Source organism: Cephus cinctus, unplaced genomic scaffold (genome assembly GCF_000341935.2).
Source record: "Cephus cinctus unplaced genomic scaffold, Ccin1 Ccin1_scaffold1709, whole genome shotgun sequence".
NCBI lineage: Eukaryota > Metazoa > Arthropoda > Insecta > Hymenoptera > Cephidae > Cephus > Cephus cinctus.
The window spans coordinates 17988-36827 of record NW_014333955.1 but is presented as its reverse complement, the minus strand read 5'-3'; the positions used below and the strand labels follow the sequence as shown (position 1 = coordinate 36827).

The 18840-nt window shown below is 42.8% G+C and overlaps 2 long non-coding RNA genes across 3 annotated transcripts; both read left to right on the top strand.

The window, feature by feature from the left end:
- The first annotated feature begins 2334 nt into the window (after positions 1 to 2334).
- Positions 2335 to 4243, top strand: LOC112495211. The gene is made up of 3 exons (XR_003061563.1): positions 2335 to 3681; positions 3752 to 3899; positions 3976 to 4243. It is a non-coding gene; the product is annotated as an uncharacterized LOC112495211 (long non-coding RNA).
- A 217-nt stretch (positions 4244 to 4460) lies between these two features.
- On the top strand, positions 4461 to 15262 carry LOC112495210. 2 transcript variants are annotated; one of them, XR_003061561.1, is made up of 12 exons: positions 4461 to 4887; positions 4999 to 5116; positions 5195 to 5412; positions 5563 to 5857; positions 8499 to 8573; positions 9137 to 9400; positions 9483 to 9822; positions 10192 to 10451; positions 10587 to 10707; positions 10818 to 11326; positions 11399 to 11597; positions 14645 to 15262. It is a non-coding gene; the product is annotated as an uncharacterized LOC112495210 (long non-coding RNA). The 2 variants fall into 2 exon arrangements; XR_003061562.1 differs by lacking the exons at positions 4461 to 4887; positions 4999 to 5116; positions 5195 to 5412; positions 5563 to 5857; positions 14645 to 15262 and adding an exon at positions 8295 to 8353 and having other exon boundaries at positions 11399 to 12623.
- The last annotated feature ends 3578 nt before the right edge of the window (positions 15263 to 18840 follow it).

The following is an 18840-nucleotide window of genomic DNA, read 5'->3' as shown; positions in this document are numbered from 1 at the left end:
GCCGGATGTGTGTTCAATGGATCGAAAGGAGTTGCCGGTCGATCGACCTTGAAAAATATTTCCTTCCTATAATACCTACTCGGTGCACGATACGCGTAAGGGGGCTGGGATAAAGAAGATTTTTCCACGCATGTATTATAATGGTATTATCTTCTTTTTTTTTTTCAAGAACAAATTTTTCAATGCAGAATTTTTCATTGTTAATTTTTTTTTTCACTTGGGAGACTTCCGGTTTGGAATTTTATAAAAGAAATTTCGTGGATGTGCCTCTACCGTAGGTCGATTTCATAAATTTCTGTAAAACGGGATTCGACTTATTACCGTAATTAGAATATATTCGCTGGTCCGAAAGGTCCTGACCTTGAAACTACAAGTGACCGTAAAATTTAGGGACACCCCCCCAAAAACTCAACTTCCATATATCCCACTAGCTAACTTTCATCCCTTTCATCCCCCGGTCTTTTGTGCATCTTAACACCCTCCTGTTACATCCCTGCTTTCTTTCTTGATTTTACAAAAATTTTCACCAACAGTCCCGACCTTACGGCTGTAGAGCCCTAAACGATGCTTTCAGGTTATAAAGGTCCCAGGACCGTCAATTTCGGGTGGCCTAAGTGGGGACCCCCAATAAAAATCTTCGCATGCATTTTATCTCTCAATATACCTTAAGTGGGACTTATGCATTTGTTGACTTTTTGACTTTTCACCCTCCGCGCATACCCTCCTGACCATACTGGCGTCGCTCTACCGCCATTACTTCACTTAGGACCAGGTCTCCCCAAGAGCACCAACAAAACTCACAATAAAGTGCCCGGCCATTAATGCCCAGGTAGATACGAAGACAGGGCAAAGACGGAATAGTGCTAGAAAACAAAAAAAAAGAAACAACGAACACGAAGATAAGAGAAAATATTATAATATTAAAAAAAAAGGGGACTCCAATATAAATACAAGGGTGTGAATGCATTCTTGGGTGTACGTAATGGCGGCCACGGAAACGTCGTTCCTCTCAGGTAATATTGCGCTTACCCTCTCCGGAGGTTATAGTGGGAGAAAATGGCTGTAATTAGCGAACTAACGGTGACCGTGCTCAAGACAAACCCCTACGAGTAGTAAGCCCCCCCAGAGTGAACCTTCCAGCATGACAAACGCTACCACCACTTCCGCAACCACCTTTGGCCTTTCACTTGTAACCTCAATCCCCTCCGGCCCCCGCCAGAGACCCCTTCCCAAAGGCCTTTACCGGCGTTTCTGCCTTTTTCTTATGGCTTTGGTACCTTTTTTTTCCGGGAGGGCCGGGGTCTCGTTGCAAACATACAAAGTAGGTTGGTGTATATCTATATATAATTCCAGGAGCGGATGCGGTCAAAGAGTCGCGTGCTACCCCGAGGAGAGGGAGGCCGTAACCCGAGCCGGACGGCCGGAACCACGGCGGGAGGAAATTTCCCCCCACTTCCCGGCCCCAGTCGGCGTCGACTCTCATTTAATTAATTACACGTGCTTTGTGCTCTTGCACAAGATTTTTGCGCCTTTGAGCCGTTTGCGGCCGAGCCGCTGCGTTTGTCGCTCTGCGAATCGGCTCGAACGCGTTTCTCTGTCTCTCTCTGTATTTATTTGCACTTCGATGTTTGACGGTGTTGACTCGCGGATATACGAATGACGGTTGTCGAGCTTGCAGGTCTGGCAAAAGTCAGAGAAAGCCATAGGGTTACCGGTAGAGTCGAAGAGGACTAGCGGTGAACAGAGGGTAGGAGAAAGAAAGGGGAAAAAAATGAAAAATAAAAGAAAGAGGAATAGAGGGTTACGACTGGCTGCCAGTAGGTAGGGTACTGCTGACGGGAGGAGTGCTGCTGCTTTTCTACTTGTTCTCTCTCTGATTTAGCAAAGTTAGGGTAGGTGGCGTAATATGAGGTCGGCAGGAAGCGTAGGTAACGTAGGTGGGTACTTAGCTATCGTCAGCACCTTTTTTCAATGCCAATTAGCGCCGCGGCCTCGGCATCAGCCGTAAGCCGGTTAGTGCGACTCCACTGCGGCCATTCAGCCTACATATTTTCGCACTGTGCGTCACTTTGTCCCTGGCAAAATGACGAATTAGACGACGAGGGCGAGAAACGCCCCGACGAACGGGCGAACGCCACCGCAATTCGCGAGGCGACTGCGAAAAACTCGGAGCGAATGAGAAAGTGTAAGTGAGCGAGAGTCTCGCTCTCTGAATACTAATATAAGCGTTAAACGTGTCGGGAAGCGTGCTGGCAGAGGAGAGACGAGAGAGCATCGAGAGAGCCGCCGTTATGCCCAACGTAATTGGCGTAGAGGCTTTGAAGTCTACGTTTTCCGAGCTTCTTTATCCGCGGGTGTCGAATGAACGTCGTGTATTAAATTACCACTTGTCAATTTCGTGAAATAATTATTTATACGGAATATACATGTAATGAAGTTTCGTTACCTGACGATGAAAGGTAACCTCTGGCATAATGTGCAAATGTGTCCGAGAAAAATGTGTACTGTGTAGAATCGCTCGATGTGCCACCTAGCGGTTAGAATAGGTACTAACGTAACGTCTAACGTAGAAGGAAAAGGAAAGGAAAAAACAAAGTCGGTAAGGCGAGTTGAAGACGGGACTTACCTCTCTCTGTGAGCATTTTTTACCGAGAAAGGAACCCTCTGCCCGAAGCTTCATAAAGAAAGGGTTGTCACGAGTGGAGGTGGGCGCTCGCGATGGACACACGGTGGCTGCACGTACTCTTGTGATCTCACGTCACGCTGAAACTCTTCTAGGCTGACACCTCGCGATCCTTAGGCTGTCTTTATATCAGTTCGCTCGCTGGCTCTAAAATCGTGCCGTGAAAGCATTTAATTAAAGCGAGCTACGCGACGGGCTGTTGGAAGAGGAAACTGGGCTCCGGGGACTAACGGCGGGTGTGAGTAGTTGCTGTAGGCGCCGCAAGGGTGCGAAACTGCGAACATTGTCTGTCGGCAAGAGGAGCAGGAGCTCCGAGGCATTTACTTAATTAGAGCCAGTTCGTTCCTTTTGCCTACCAACGCCTGCCAGCCTGTAACTGCATTTATGCACGAAACCCTTCTGCATCTCCTGCACCGAGAAAACGGAAGAGACAGAAAAATCGGATGTGAAAATGTGCAGCGACACTCGGAGAATAGGTGAGACAGGTTACGTGGCTTGGAGAAGTATGCTTCGTTAGGTTAGGAATTAGAGAATGTTTGAATACGCTCGAGCTTTCGATTTGTGTGGCCGGGGAAGTGAAGTAGTGAAAGAGAATAAGAAAGAGGTAAACACGAGGTGGAGGGAGGAACGAGAACGTAGTGACACCTGGTGACAATTCCTTCAGGGCTGTCGGCATTATCTCGCTGCCACAATGCCCAAAACATGGCTTCGTTCGAAGTCTCTACGAGATCCTCGAGAATTCTCGTTTACTTCCTCCGTCCTGGGACTTGTCCCTTTCCCTTGGGATAATGTCCTTTTATTCTTTCACGAAACGGGATTCCTAGCCATTGTACAAGGTGACAGTTTCCACGGGCTAGCCTGTCGATGCTCGCCAATACGTTTTGAAGACTTGGGATAAACGTCTACGGGAACCGACCTACCTGATCGGTATTGTTCTTATTTATTTTTTGAATGAACTTTGTTTCCTCAAAAAAGGTCTACCGGAACCATCCGTTATGGTATGTCCAGTTTTATCTTTGAGTTCCGGTTGCGTGCTTCCACCTACTAACGCTTTATACGCCTTTCCAGGAAATTCCTCTTTTCACGGGTTAAAAACGAAACGTAGCTGTATCGTAGTGGCTGTTGGAATCTTTGGACCTTATTATGGGACCTTTCGACACGCCAGGAAACCACCATTAACGCCTCGACACGTAATACGTCACGGTTCAGTCTAGGTGTATGTATAATAACGCCGAGCGTAGCCTCTGGTATTTATTTAATTAATTTCCAATTTTTAACGTCTTAATAACCAGGTTCCCTTCTACGACCTAATAGACAATAGCCTGTTTCATGGATACCAACATGATGACCCATTGACGGTAGCCATTGTTACTCAGGTGTGAAAAGATCCGGCGATTAACCTTCGTTCGAAGTATCACGAACGAAGCGTAGCACCTTTGCAAGCTTTGTTCTTTTTTCTTTTTCTTTTTTTACACAAGAAATCACCGCCTTTCTATTCCTTCTAATTCATGCCTCGCGCTCTACTCTTTCTCTCTTCTTTATTTTCTTAGAAACAGCCCATAATAGACACAATCTTCTGGTGCTTACTTACAATACATATTCTACGTCTTTCTTGTCTCTAATTATTCTAATTCTTTCTTCAATCTTTCGTTTTTTTTATTCCTTTTTTTTTTTTAGTAACTGATACCAACCTTTATTTTTAACAGTTAATATTCTCTGTAACTTAAGGGGTTCGTATTGTCTATACGAAACAATCGAATATATTAATTCACTCAGTCTCGACAGTCGCTTCACGAATTCTCACAGCGTACTCATTGCTTTACTCTTTTATCCTTTGACACTCTCTTTCTCTTTCTCTCTCATTATTCTATCCTCTTCTCCTCGCACCTTCTTCCGCAACCACTCCTGCACGCACTAGACAATGCCCCTGGCCGTGCGCAGAGGCGCGATTTATCGAACGGAATTTTTATTATGCAACGCGGACTGTTGGCAACAATGAGTACACATTCCCCGTAGAAAAGAACGCGAACCGTCGGCCGTCATCATTCTGGACCACAATGAAAAACGCAAGGCCTCCGACATATTTTCAGGTGGAATTCCAAGAGCTGACGAGCTGCCGATAATCCACATTCTGAACAAACAGTAACAGAAATACAGATTACAACCTGTGTACCAATGGATTTAGTTTATTTAACTGCCATCACGTAAATATTTATTATATATATATATATATAATTTACCCCAGACAAGCATTAATAATTAAAAAAAGAATTGTCATTTTAATATAATACCTAAAAAAAATTTCTTGACCGCAGAGGAAGTTCCTGTCAACTTTTTGGAATATCATCTCAGGAATGCTGGACCACATCTTTTTGGGGAATATTCGTGGCAGAATCTTCAGATGCAAGTTTATCGGGAAGAGGGGCGAGGTAGGTATGGGAACGTCCAGATAGAATAAAAGAAAAGCAATAACCATACTGTGTAAAGGAAAAAGAAATATGGTTTCCTCAGGTTGAACAACGCAGCACGAACCTCCGGCTATAGGATCTTTGTTTCCTTCGGCGAATTAGATCGTTATTTCAGCGGCCGAGGCAAAACTGCAGCGCCCGACACATCTGACAAAGAAGTTATTAGCGTAGAGAATCGCATAACGCGAACCGTTTCTTCGGGCCGTTTCATGGCTGTCTCGTGCGAATATGATGAGTCAGTGAATGCAGTCCAGCAGGAAGGTAAAGCAAACTCCCAGATAAGAAGTTGACAAATGAAATTTTCCAGTAACTCAAAATTATCCAGGTACAAGATCAGTCGGATTTTACATATTTCTCTTTTCCTTTCATTCCGCTTGAAACTAACGTTCGATCCTTGAATTCCATTCGTAGGTCCGACGGATTCAACCACTGGGCCCGCACACGGTGCCTCATCCCTGGAAGTTCAGGTCCTCGTGGATTATTGTTACCCAGTAACTGGTGTTCCTAGTGCCGGTGTCCCCGCTCGCTGTTGAGGTCGCTGATGTTGTTGCCCTGGACGTTTTCCAAAATACTGATAGGGCCACTGAGTCCTGGGGGCGAGTTTGGAGGATGGATGGATTATTCGTCGGTTCGGTCGACGTTGTGGGGGAGCAGAAGGTTGCTGGTGGTACAAAAGCGCGAGGCCTCCGATCGACCAGTCATCTAGGTAACAATGCTACTGACAATGGGCAGCGGGCCAGCAGTGTTTCATTAAAACATGCATTGAATTCGGGGAGCGAGAGAGAGAGAGAAAGAGAAGGAAATTCAGAGATAGAGAGAGATAGAGAGAGAGAGAAAAGTAGAACCAGGACTAGAAATGGCAGTCAGAGTGAGTGAGTGAGTTACTGAAACGAGTAACACAGGAATAGTACGAATTGGCTGAAATCAAGAGAGACCAGAGGGAACCAGTCCAGTTCGGTCCATTCCGCTCCTGGTTCGACCGGGAGGTAATGTGGAGGATGGTTCATGTCTGATTGAAATGTCGAAAAGTCAGCAGCCCTTCTGTTCCCTTTAGAAAGTGGAAAGGGCCGTGCTCCTGGCATGGGTATGGGGACAGAGTGAGTGAGGTACGAGGTAGCGTGGGAGAGAGGAGATGGAGAGGAATGGCAAGAGTCCGGAGTCAGTTGGCGGGTTAAATTGGAATTGTCATGTGAGGGAGCGAGGCGAATCAAAAGAAAAACAACTTGTATAGGATTGAGTTTAATTGTACTCTCTTCTGCTACTCTATAACCCTCTGGCTCCGGTATTGCCTCTCATCTCATCTCATCTCATCTGATAGCATCTCTGCTTGTATGCTAGAGATTCTAACGGAGTTTGGCGAAGGCTAACGAAAGCGATGAAATCCAAGTGGACTCTGCTGATAGATGGGGAGACACTGGGGTATGGGGATGGTCTGTGGGTTTAGGGTGAGGATCAGGCTGGGCTCCTGAGGGACTACGTTGGATGGAGCGAACTCTCACCGATGTAGGAAAAGGGAGTAAACCAAAAGAGAAGCAGGGAGAAGTCCGGTCCGATAAACTGGTAATTAGAAAACGGTTGTTCAATCCCTTCTAGAAAGTTCGATTGAGGTCTGCCTTCTCTCTTTGTATACACTTCCTTCTCTGTCTTTCTCGCTCGCATTCTTATCACTGCATTTCACTCCTCGTGAAATCATGACAATACCCATGGACCAGGATCCTACGTAGGTACAATGCTGGAAATCACATAAATACAAGCATAATCATTGCGACTGCAAAGTTACATTTGATAGAAATATATTTGTCAGGCAAAAAAAATGCCCTGAGTACTAGAAAATCAATTTGTAATTGTAGAGACGTAAGAGGGCTGAATTATGTGAAGTAAAATTGAAGTAACATTTGTTCTACTATATCGGGTGAGTAAGAAGCTGGTAATCTTCTCTAGTGGTTCAGTTCTTACTAGGATAAAGAGGATGATCTGTCCCAGGTACAATGACGTAGTGTGGTACACTCGGTGTGCTGAAGCAATTTTGTTCTTGATTTTGCTATGTCGTCTTCCTGGTGCCGACAATCGGCAATAAGTCGCCCAGCTGAGATCCAATTTAAACCGTTAATTACCAGAGTCCTTTCTTTCGTTTTTAGCTACCATTGGACTTCCTGGTTCTCCTAGGAGTGGAGCACGGCTTTTCCTCTTCGACAACCGCCATTCTTCATCCTCCACCAGCAACCGCCAATCCCATCCAGATTCACCCTCGCTCGCCGCCCAGCAAGAGCACATTGTGACCAGTTCTTTTTTCAATTTAAAATACTATCTTTTTAATTTCCTACGTGTCACTTTTACGTCTGGGATTTTCACGAGAGCGATCCTATCGCTTGCACTGTTCCTGGCCGGGAGTAGAGACGATATGTCGCACCTTATCGATCGGCATTATCGCTCGCTTTTAACTTGCCAGGGAAATTGCATCGTACTCTCGTCATTTTCCAAATTTAATTTCACTCTCAAGTCTCCCTCTTTCTCTCTCTCATTCAGAAAAAAAAAATTCTATTTTCCCTACATCAACATTCAACAGATATCTCATTGACAGACATTTAAAATACACCCTGTAGATATCAAAATATTCAACTCTCCCCACCCTTGTAAATGGCATTAGATTTAATAAACACCCGTGTCAAATGTATATTAAATCCCATTCAATCGATTTGGGACACCGCTAATTACAATATGAATCAAAAGCTCATTTTATTATAAACGTACCATAGCTATACTAAATACCTTTTAAGAGCAGCAACACCGGTAGGAAATATCCAGCAGCCGATAGTGTCTGTCAATTGTCAGTGGGCGGATTTCGGTATTCGAAACGTGTGGAACGTAGGAAACGCAGCTAATCGGGTAGGCCAAGGTAGATGGGCAGGGAGGGAGAAGCAAATCCAAACGCAACGCAACGCAACGAAGCATCTGCCTGTAATCCGCATTGGAGCCGAGTGAAACCGCTTGTTGTTTCGCTGATCCCTGCTTTGTGACGCTCTTGTATTTTATTGTTCGGAACTGGGTCCATTGTCCCTCAAATCGTGTACACCGAGCGACCCGTACACCAGTTCACTCGTGTGCACGTAGAACGTGCACCGAATGCGTCGCATCCAATATATATATATTCCTTCTCTCTCCAGTCGATGGGCTTCCGCCATTGTCACATTAATCCGCAAAGGTACCGTCGGAACTGTTCTATGAATTGTGCATCCCCCCACCGACCTAGTCAAACCTTGAAAAATCTCATATACAATCTCTGTCTTTCACTTTTGTGCTTCTGATTTCATACCTAACCTCAACGACTCTGGCGCCCTCTACAAAAGATCGCTTACCAGGTGAATTCTAACCTAATCAAAATGGACAAGCCGCACGGTCGCAATCGAGCGCGGGACACTTTGGTACGTATTTTTCATAGTTTTCAATGATCGACCGAAACGTCAGAGTCTCCTCGAGTCTGGCTTCGGCTCGTACGACAGTCCCGAGAAGTGCATATACTTGAAATGTTCGTAGAGGTTAGGGACGCTCGTGCGCCAGTCTTTCGTGCACGTGTGTGCGAAAGAAGGCAACCTTGCCCCGTCCGTGCATAAACAAAATGGCCCATAAAACCTCGAGGCGCTAATCCGCGCAGAATGCCGCGCGAGGATATTGTCAAACCCTCCCGCGGACCCGTTCACTCCGCGGCAAGAGCAGCTGATTCATGCGGCCATATTTCACGTCTTTATGCATCTGCGAATATTTCAGGGCTTGCTTTCTGACCCCTTTACATTCTCAGTGATTATTCCCGGCTAGCTGCTTCTTCTTCCTTTGACTCATCCTCCTCCTCTCGCGCCTCTTCTTCCCTTGGACTTGTATTTCGGTATGTCTTAGAGATTTTTAGTTTATGGAATTTTTTTAACTATATATATATATATATATATATATATATATATATATATATATATGTATATTACTTTGCTTGCAGGAAGACGGAGTACAAGTATCCACTGTCGTATGGTATAAAACGATAAATTTATTTGTCAATGAAATTTCAATGATAAAGAAGAGGACAGGCAGAAGCAATCGATTCTAATGTAATTAACGCACCGGTGTAAAATTCGACATCTTCACGTGGCAACGTAACACAAGGAGCATCGATGTTTGAAGAGAGTTCACAAAGTTAAAGGAAATTAACATTTTTTTTTTTTCCCCCCAAAAGGGAAGTGACAGTACGGACACGAACCACATGGTAAAATCTCTCTCTAACAAAATCTATTTACCGTATAAAGCACGTATACTCATCGTCCACTTTTAATTGGTCTATCCCACAGGATACTTGGCATCCTAGATCATTTGGAGTCTTCGATCAGGCACACGCAACCCCCACGAACGGGCGCCGCATAATTTCATAATATTTCACAGAACGTACCCCGTAAAGCATGACGCAAGTCCTGAACCCAGCGGGACGTCCTTTCTTGGCGGATACTGCCGTGTTATCCGTGACTCGTTATGTTCCGATCGCGCGTAAACATAACTTTTGCCACGGTCCTGGGACCTTTGAACTCTGCAGGAGTCGGCCGCACAAGTCGGTCCAGGAAGATGATGAGGGACGAGTGGACGAGCATTAAGCATTATGAAGACTGGATATAAAGTCATATTATAAGGGCTGAGGTAATCTCTGAGAATATATGAAATATTGAATTGAATAGGTAAGGCAAGTATTGCCATAGAGAAAAGACATATAGATCTGTCTAATATTGAGATAAAAATGTATCTAGTGGTTAGAGGCAATTATGAGCCAGACCATAAGGACATGTGGCGCTCGTCAACATTCATGTTCATCGGTTCCAGTTGGTTCGCGTGGTTGGCAAACCTGGCTGACTGGTTGGCTCGGGCTGTCTCGTAAACCATTGACGTATAGTTAATACTGACCTCACACGTCCAGACGGAACGGCTCTCGAATCTCTGACATCTATAGTGATACTAAAGGTGATACTTGGGTCCTTATCTATTGTATAAACCTTTGCTCTTCATCTTCAGGATCCTTCCATCAGGCTGGAGCAACATTAGCATCGACATCGGCAACAGCGACTCCTTTTTTCCTCAAACGAAAATCTGTCCTTCGGAGTATAGACGGGTAAACATAAGACGGGAGCTCTTCTCGTCACTCCGCTAAGTGGAAGAATCATCGTACACAAGGAACGCGTTGCCTAGCCCAACGTTCTAATGGTCATTATCATTTACAAACAGCGACGTCTCCGTTCATCTTAACACAGGGATCCTGCCACGTGTTTACATAGGTACCTGAAATACTTGAGCTCATCTCACTGGTCGCAGTGCTTTGTAAACTTGACTCAACTTTGAGCCAGGACGTCTTCACGATTTTATCGTTACTTGAGGATTGATCGGTTGCTTTTTTTTTTATTTTTCCACAGATGGAGAGCGATACGAGTTTTTTCTTTCTTTCGAAATGGAGGTTTGGCAGTTTGAAAATTCAACCGGGTGACAGGGACCGTTCGAGACTTTTTGCGTGGCACGTATGCAAGCTGCTTGAAGGTATTTAAAAAAAATTTTTGAATAAGTAAACGTATGACAAAATATTTGAATTTTCGGTAGCAGACACATGTGGCTTTTATTTTTATTTTTTTTCTTTCTTTAACTTCCAGACTTCCTAAAGCCATATCCATGGACGGTCTTTAATAGAAGTGTAAACAAGGCAAGCATGGGCATAAAGATAAAGAGTGGTATAAGAGTTTAACGCCAGTGGATGCTGTGTATGTATACAGACGCAAATAGTGAGAGCTACCAGAAGACGAAGAAGTGGCTGGGGAAGAAGAAGGCTACTCGAGTAGCAAGTATCAAGAGGCACCTTCCTGCCTCCAGGAAATTGAAGGTGGACAGGAGGAGCGTGTGCTAGACGAAATTCTGTGAAAGGATCCAAGAGGTGTATATAGACACCGGACTGCCTGGATATACAGAAGGGCCCCACTTGGTTCCCTTGGATAACGAGTATTATCTTAAGACGTTTGTCAGTCGCAGGACCCAACGGGCCCCACTGGACCCACTGCCATATTTGTCCAATCAATTTAAGGCTCGTTTGTCGCCATGGGGGCTAGGAAAATGCTGGCAAACTTCCTTTCCACAGTTACACGAGACTTTATTTCATGGATTTGAGGTATTATTTATTTTGTTCTTTTATCAAATTAAGTTTGGGCTTGTAACTTTCTGGTGAATTTATATTTGACAGATCAGTATCCGAATATGGGAAATTATTCAATCGTCGACGAGATGCCGATACTGTCAATGGCTGACGCGTTACAGACGCGTTTGGATGTGAATTTTTCCACTGGCTTTGATCATACGCTCGATTAAGCACTGAAACTACACGAATTATCGCGCCCGCTGGCAAAGGACCAGTAGATGACGAACACATGGAAACTCGATTGGTATTTTATTCGTTTGAGGTTCGATCCGCGACTAACCTAACCTATACCTTGCTTCAAGCATTTATCCCTATAAAGGCCAACGAGCCTTCACAGCCGCATTACGCGATGCGCGATTTTTAGATAATCGCATCGTCCAATTAGCGTTAATTACCGTCTCTGTTAATTAGAGGCGTCTCTGCGAATAGAGACAATCGTTATTTTGAGATGCATCCGGGTGCCAACCAGTCAGCCCCCAGTCATCTGCCCAGCCAAACGAATCGACCCTTGTATTTCCCTTGGAAAGTCAGAAGAATTTTATATTCAAAGAATTTCATGTCATTTAATTAAAAAAAAATATATATATAAATCACCCCTCAAACCAAAATGGCGACTGCGCCGGTAAATAACTACAACTCTTGGCAAAACCAGTTTTACTTGTCACAAACGAAGGAAAAATCATCAAACGTATATGGAATATCACGAAGATGACGATTATTTTTGAGTAAACATAAAAATTCTAATTTTTCTCACTTTCGTAAATTTCTACTAATACCTGGCCGACAGTCTGAAGCGCAACAAGTGGTCCCGAGACGTTTGTTTCAAAAGGGCAACTTTCCTCGTCGCGATTCTCTGATACACAGCGCGGCCGTCCTATCGTAATGCGCCGATTATTACGACAAGTGTCAACCACTGCTTTGGTCCAATATGGCAATCATTTACAATCGAAATTGACGAGCAGTTTCTACTGTCACTTTTTTATACGACCGATTTGATCGAGCGATTGGAAAAGAGAAGTCTTGAAATTTTTTCGAGTTTTTCTATAAGTGCCACGAGTGCGAGAGAGACACGCTCATGGGGATTTACGTGCGTAAGAAAGAGACAGACATACCGTTTACTCCGATCGTGAACATACACACATCTCTTCGACGTGACCGTCTTACAAATGTATTTTTGATCGATCATAATTTTTATTTCTTTAACAATATCGACATAGAGCATCGCTTCGTAATTTATTTAATTTATACGGCACTTTCGGAATAGGACAAATCGTACATGACTAACACGTAAAATTAAGTGATACTATAAATTATATTGCGCTTTGGGAAAAGACAAAAAATTGTAATAACGAATAATATTACGTAATTTCAAACTCTTTTTTTTGGGCTATATCTTGAAAACGACTTGAGGTGTCTTAAAAAATTTATATTAATTCTCATATCTATTAATGCGTGAAAGGCGTGTATTTTTTTTTTCATCATCCTACCGACGTATTGTTGAAAATGTATTTTTTTTCGGGACTGTACGCGCTCTTGATATCGCTCTAGTTTTTCATTTTTTTTTTGTCCATTAATCGCTGACCCCGTTAGAAGAACGGTACAACAGTAGACTGACAAATAAAACCAATAGTAAGAAGTAAGTGTTGCTAATTGTGAGACAGTACCCTTTCAGAAGTGTGATCCCTCTTTTCTAGTGGTCATTGAAATTGTTCTAGGTGCAAAATAACGTGTAAGGCTCAATGAGGATTTGTAAATCGTAATTACATACCTGTCCCATTGTTAAATTAGAAATTTTCACGAAAGACCAAATTCTTTTGCTCAAAGTGCAATAAATGATATTCCAACAAAAAATCAATATACAGTTTACGAGGGACAAGCGTTAAATCCATGGGTGTTAAGAATTAATTAAATTTGTTAAATAAATTGATTAAAAATGAATAGTTGCCTAAAATAGAAACAATCAATGAATCTCGTTAGAAGGATCCATTTGATCATAAAATCTAATCTAACCCAATATAAGTTTGTTCTGTCATTAACAGGATTAATTAGTCACCTACAAGGCTCACGCATTAAGTTCGACTGTAAGGAAAAAAAAAGTGCACCCCTCGATAGGGGTCGGGTAGCAAAATTGTCGAATTTGGGAAAAAAAAAAAAGAGAAAAGGGTCTAAGCTCGAAAATAGGATTATCCTTTGACTATAGAAATACGCCCTTATGACTGTCATAAAACTGTATACTGTTGACTATTTATTGACCCGGTTGTTGACGGGAACTACGACCGCCGGTTCTAATTGCCAAATAGCCTGCACGAGAGTGTACCGATTGTACTTGTACCATTGAAAAGCAAAATATAAGGCCCCGTAGACAAGGCCTCGTAGAAGAGAACTCAGTACTGTCCTAGGAAAATCCAAAAGGATGCCCGAAAACCACGTTGAAAAAAAAGGTGGGGCCCACTCCCCTCCAATCAGCCCTGAACGAAATGAAAAGTTGGACAATCGCGTTATTCCGAAGTTTGTTTCGGTTCTCCGTGCCCAAGAAACCCTGAAGGCGAACGACCCTGTGTTCCTAAAGGAGCGTTAAAATTAGACGAACAATGGCCCGTACCATGTCGTATAACGACCGTTTAAATAACGAGATTACTTTTGCGAAGAGACTTATTCTATGCAAATATTAGAAAGTGTAGTTTTGAAAAGGGGAAGCCCTAAACTTAAGGGTCTCTCTTGTAGGTCTCTTGGGACTCTTTTCTCGCCCTATGTCCTTCCCTTGTCCCTCCCTCCCCGTGTCGCCCCCTTTATACTTTTACCCAAACTGTCTTTTGAGAACAAGGCGTGACCATTTTTATTTGTTAAACTTCAATCGGCCATTCGACTTGGTATACAAATCTTTATTTAGCTTAAGTGAGCTCAGAATGGAATCACATTATTGGCCGTTTTCAGTCTTTGGCTGTTTCGTTCGAACCCATAACGGTTTCAATGAAACGTGATTCAAAATAGCGTCGGTGAATTTTCAAATCAATTAATCGCATACTCGAAATTGAGGACTTTGAGGTGAGAATAATTGAATTTGTGAAAATTGTCTGTTTATGTTGCTCGGGTCATTCGAGCAAAATCGCATGGGAATCTTTACGGAAATGACCAATAAACCATTTATGGGTTGGCTCTCATAATAAACCAAACAGCCATAAATGTGACATATTAAAGTTATCCCTCCCCCGTCTCCGCGTAGCAAAGGTATAATATTATTGAGCAAAACCTTTATTGCTCGCTAGTTGACTTTTTTTTCTTTGCTTACAGAACAGCCGAGTTATTATGAGGGGCTCCGTTAGCTGGACAAGATGGTCGGATGGGATCTGTGAATTGAATGGTGTAGAAGGCATTGGTCGTTCCCCTCGTCCCCAGTGCCCCAGCATGTTTGCCAATGTTATCCGAGATGCCAGTGACCGGTCACGAATCGACGTTATTCATCCACCCTCTTCTTTTTTTATTCCTATTATCTTAGTTAAGTGATAATTTTGGTAAATTAAAAAAAAATTACAGGTTCCACCCTATCGATTTTATCAGCCTCACAGTCCATCGACGAGATGCGGGAACAATTGTTTGGAATGCTCTGAAAAGGGATTTCGAGAGGTCGCACAATAGTCGGGCACAGACTTCTGTATAGGCAGTGTAATATCGATAGGGAAGGTATAGCATAATGCGTATTGCGTATACGCCGTATATATACAAAGACAATGAAATGATTCACGTCTTTCTCGAGTCTACGAAAATTAAACGCGGCTCGAGTTTTATATGTGTGAGCGAGAGTGACTGACTGGAGGGATTGTTAGGAGGGTGACTGGCTTGGTGTTAGTCCCCCACTTCTATTCCACGTCAAGACCAATTCGCATTACTACGATTCCTACGCACGTGTTTGTGCAGCAGCACGCGCAAGCATAGAATATAACGTATAAAGAGTCCTTGCCACTTTGCCTAAATGGAATATGAAAGAGAGCCTAAATGGATTAAGCATTATCAAATTTATTAATTAATAATAACAATCCTGTTGGTCAATTGAAATTCATTTAATTTATCTTTATGCGTATTATCCTAATTTGCATTTCCTTATGAATTATCCAGAAACGCTTGTGAGCGACGTACAAAAATTAATCTCACCTCAGTTGCCACTTCTCGCCGCCAGGGGTGCTGCCGTATCAATTTCCTTACCTTTAACGTCCCTATAGAAGAACCAGGCGAGGAGTAATAATTGTCAAGAGAGGACGAACGTGTTTACCATGAAAATCCGTGTCTCCCACTCCCTCAGGAAGAAGCTTCACATCCAGTCATCCCCATCCGCAGCATCCCGGACGATAATACCATTAATCATAGCCTCGTGCATCCACCACCCTCGTAAGATGGTTTGGGTATCTACCACGAGCCTTGCTCGGGGATCTGTTATTCCGCTTCTTGCCTAATAACACCTTGTTATGTATTCTCGCGTAATAATATCACACATCTTGTTATCGCGTTGACGCGTGTACACACGTGTCAAGATATACGGGATTTGTGTATAAATAGTCAAGTACCTGATAATACGATCCAATCATCAAGAGTCAATAGTGTCTCTATGGGGATGACTATATAAATTTGATTTTTTGTTATTAAATAAAAACAATAGGGCTAGACAATTTTTTAGATATCAATATTTTTATTGTTTTATTGTATTCGCATAAACTTATATAACTGGCTATAAATAACTGAGTACAAAACATCACGAGGGAGACAATCTGCCGCTAATTCCAATAAGTAACATTGTAACCGAGTTATTATTCATCCGTATCGTGTTCCATATTGACCCTCGAAAGTGTCTCTAATAAAATATCATTAAGCACATCATCGATCATCGCCCCAGCTACGGGAACGGAGAGAAAACGTCTGCTACCCCGGTATCACAACCTTTATGGGACTCTCCCATAAGAGCCCCGTGTACCCCATAAATGCGGAACACCCTCGTATTTGTCCTACGGCCAATACCAGGCGCTTACTCCATGACTCTATTTTCTTTTGAATCTCCCGCCAACGCAATTGAACATCGCCTGTGCACAAAGAGCGTACTTAGAAAAAAAAAATGCGAATACAGACTATTTGAAAGGGACAGAAATACCTTCTTTTTTTATCCCGCTTTGAAAAAAAAAAAAAAAAACGCACGGACGATGTTATCTACTTTTGATTTTGCGGTATACGAACCACTCGTGGAAAGGACCCCTTTGGGGTTTTCATGCGTGAGGGCAAAGGTCAATGCGCGCCCGGTCGCACTCGACACTGCGAAACGTAAGAACGTTCGGGTTATAATGGCGTTTAAAAAAAAAGAAGGAGAAAGAGGGGAGGGGAGGGATGAAGGTAAATAAAAGAGAAAAATGAAAGAAGGTCCTCGAGTATACTCGCTACCCATTATATTACTTTAACCCTGTAGAATCTTGACTCGCGACGCCATTTCGAAGTGGCGCAACCGTTCAAATTTAACCCTCCTCTCCTTGGCTGAGCATCGATACTGAAAAGAAACATTTGTATGTACCTACAGAGCACTTCAGGACCCTCTGCCCAGACTGTAGGTTTGTACAGTCTATATAGCTAGATTAAAAAATACATACTTTGAAACCACTCGTAATTTTACATACCTACGTGAAGTTGTACTGTCGGTAACTCTATGGTATCCATAGAGAATTTTTTTTTAAATATTACTAGGCCTTAATACCGCCTACTCGTCTACCACTCTTGTTACACTTTATGAAACAACGTGTAGCCACGTATTAGTACATACGTGTACTAATGGTGGACAGTGCATCCAGACATATGGAATTTCTAAGGAACCTTACTGAGGTCACTTGAAAGGGGTCCCCATTAAAAACGTACCCCTTTGACCCCCCGTCTATATTTCCACGCTCGAGGATAACCGAGGTTATTTTATATAAAAAAAGAATGTTTCTGGTAAAAAAAAAATCTTCGAAACGTCTCGACGCACCATTTATTCTTCCAGACAATTAGTCAATTAATAAGAGAATTATTATGCCGCACTCGACGCGGATCGCTGGTACGCAAATTGTACTTCGATTAACGCTCGATTATGTTCAATAGCGGGAAACAGGAACCCAAGGAAAAAAAAACAATAGCTGCCATTGTTACACCGAACGCGAAGCTCCTTTGCGCAAACGGTAAATTAATACAGTCAATGCCACCTATAACGAAACACGATCGGCCATTATCCACGTCGATAAAGGAGAGCCCTGCCAAAGGACGCGAGTAACTTTGTACACAGGCGACATATTGGAACTTACCTCGCTGTCAATTGAATCGTGTAGGTGTTTGGCAATGGTTTATGTTTATATTGTGCATCTACACGAATATTACTCGACTACAGTGTATCCAGTTTCTCTTCTCAAAAGTTAATTAGTTCTCGCAGTTCTACGTGCTCGCAAGGTTCATACTCGTGCGGTTTCGAGAAATTCTAGGCACTCGGTTAACATAAAATAACCTTAGCAAACCGCGTGAGAATCTCGTATATGTAGAATCTGTACCAAACGGCGACTCCATAGAGATTGCGCAGTGGTGATATAAGAAAAAATTTTAATACAATTTTTAATCGACATATACAACTTTTAGTGCTATATAGATAGAGGTATGAAATATTATTGACATATATTTATTATATCCTGTTAGTGTATACCTGAGGATTATTCAAATTTTCAGTATTGTGTCGTGGTGTAAGGCTAGTACAATGGCCCTAATATTTAATAAGCTTTTTATATACTGAACACCAGGTAGATTTTAACAGAGTATATTATTTTACTAGCATTGCACCTCAATGCCCTTTTCCTTTACACCTTTCGCCATTGTTCTGCTTTACCTCTTATTAACATTGAATTTTACTTTATACCGTTAGCAATGGATGTCAATGTGCTTTTCACGTTTCTCAAAACCGCGAACGTACTTCCCTCTGGGAGTTACTTTCTGATTGACATTTTTTTTAACCTCCTTTCTATTTCCACAGAAGAATCCACGAGCCAGGCGTAACCTCCGTGGGTGGACGAAAGCTTTGCCAAGAAGTTGGCAACGTGACACAGGCGTAAGTAATGCCAACTGAATAATTAAGAAATCCACTTAATACCCAATGGAGCTGCCACGAACAATGATGATATTCATCAAACGATCCTCGTCAAAGGTTCTGACGATTGTTCAACTTGCCCAAAATAGCAGAAGCCAAAGTCCTGCCAAAGGATTATTCTACTCTGATCTCACTCTCTGCCGAAGGAACAAGAGAGAATCGTAGAATGCTCAAGTAATCACAAACGAACAAAACAAGACTTTTCCATTTCCTAAGAGTAATACACGGTCCAAGGTTTTTACTCGTAGACGAAGGGGGGGGGATAGCTCCAAATCAGAAAGGGATGAATGGTTTGAAAGTTTTCCGAGAGACCGAAATCCGTTTGAAAGTCATCAAAAGAGGCGGTGGGGGG